This window comes from Otolemur garnettii, unplaced genomic scaffold (genome assembly GCF_000181295.1).
Source record: "Otolemur garnettii isolate 467f Iridium unplaced genomic scaffold, OtoGar3 scaffold00094, whole genome shotgun sequence".
NCBI classification, from domain to species: domain Eukaryota; kingdom Metazoa; phylum Chordata; class Mammalia; order Primates; family Galagidae; genus Otolemur; species Otolemur garnettii.
This window is the reverse complement of record NW_003852489.1, coordinates 7,029,839-7,031,438: the sequence shown is the minus strand read 5'-3', so window position 1 is coordinate 7,031,438 and position 1,600 is coordinate 7,029,839. Positions and strand designations below refer to the sequence as shown.

The 1,600-nt window shown below is 58.1% G+C and overlaps 1 protein-coding gene across 1 annotated transcript in view; it reads right to left on the bottom strand.

The window, feature by feature from the left end:
- TADA2A (transcriptional adaptor 2A) overlaps nucleotides 1-1,144 on the bottom strand; it is a 70,097-nt gene extending 68,953 nt beyond the window's left edge. Inside the window, exon 1 of the mRNA XM_003795616.3 lies at nucleotides 1,070-1,144. The gene's annotated coding sequence lies outside the window, so the exon portion shown is untranslated. The remainder of the gene's footprint in view (nucleotides 1-1,069) is intronic.
- Between the last annotated feature and the right edge of the window lie 456 nt (nucleotides 1,145-1,600).

The following is a 1,600-nucleotide window of genomic DNA, read 5'->3' as shown; positions in this document are numbered from 1 at the left end:
GGATTCAAACCCGCCACCTTAGGTGTATGTGGCTGGCGCCTTAGCCGCTTGAGCCACAGGCGCCAAGCCGAGAACGTGACTTCCAATGAACTTTTCTTTTGGTGGGCCTACCTGTAGTCCCAAGAAAAGTTGGTCTTGGAAGAAAAATCAGTCTAGGCAAGAATGTATTATATACCCACTAATAAAATAATGGCCAACACTTATTGAACTTTTTCCATATTCCAGGTACTGGTTGGATTGTCTCTGAATCTCCACTGACTTCTGAGACAAACTGCCTTTTTAAAGGAAAAGAAGTTCTGAAAGGTCGTGGTGCTTGCACAATGTCTTACAGATAATAGTCATTTCAAATACAAATGGGTAAAGTAAAAGATGAGCAGAATGCAGTCAAATAAACGCTCCACGTCAAAAAGCACAACACTGCAATAAGCAGAATCCTCTTTTCCCCTGTCCTTTCTTCTCACAAGAGACCACATTCTGATACTGAGATCCGTAAGAGCGTGGGCACTAGCTCCAAAAAAATTCAAACTAGTTACTGGGAGAAAGTCAGGCACTGTGAGGGGCAGATTCCACGTGGGACAGAGGAAAGGTACCGGTTCTGGAGTTTTGCAGCCAAGCTCCAAATCCTTACTAAATTCCTATTAGGGGCCCGATCCTGGGCAAGTCATGCTACCTGACAATCAGCTGTAAAATGGAGCTAAAATACCTACTTTGGAAGGCCTACCGGGAAAGTCAATGGGTAAAGTCAGCCAGGGACACTACACTATACCCGGCGGCCGTTACCGGGGAGTTACGCTCTCCACTGCAGAGACCAAAGTGTCAAAGTTGGGACACTGCGGCACCGCCCAGACGCGGGGCGGGGCCCAAGGGGGTCAGGGCCGGCCCCGCGCCGCCCTCCCCCAAAGGGCCGCGTGGCCCGGCGCCACACGCCCGCCCGCTAGCTCGCCCGGCCGCCGGGCCCTCAGCCTGCCCCTCTCCCGCCTCTGCACTTCACGATCCCCGCTTCTCCCTAGTCCCGCTAGAGGGGCCCGCGCCCCGCCACCCACCCGCCCTGCGCCGCCTTGCGCCTCACCTCGCTGCGTCCCCCTCCTCAGCGCCGAGGGGCGGCCAGACGCGCGCGTCACCAGGCTTGCGTGCGCGCCCCCGGACGACACAATCACGAGCGCGCCGCGTACCGCGCGCTCGCCGCCTCCGCCCCTTCCCCCTTCCCTCTCCCGGCCCCTGGCCTCAGCGCCTGGGGCCTCTGCCCCCCGCTGTTTGCGTTCTCTCTGCTCCTTCCCCGGTTTCCGCCAAGCGCCGGCCGCAGTCCCTGTGCCTGCAGACTGCGAGGATGAGGCTAAGCATCCTGCCCGAGTTTTGAATATCACCCGTAATCACTTTTCCCGTGTGGCGCGTGGCCCGTCGCCAGAGGCTTCCCCGTGCGGGGTGCGGTTCGATCCCCTGCGGAGTGCGGCGAGGCGTACCGGGCCGGTATGGTCTGATGTTCCCACCCGTACCCCGTTGCAGCGGAAGATATTGAGGCTAAGTGACTTGGCCCAAGGGCAACGAGCCCTGGCCGCCTCTCAGTGCTGCTCGTGGATTAACCAGCCTGAATGGTTTAAGG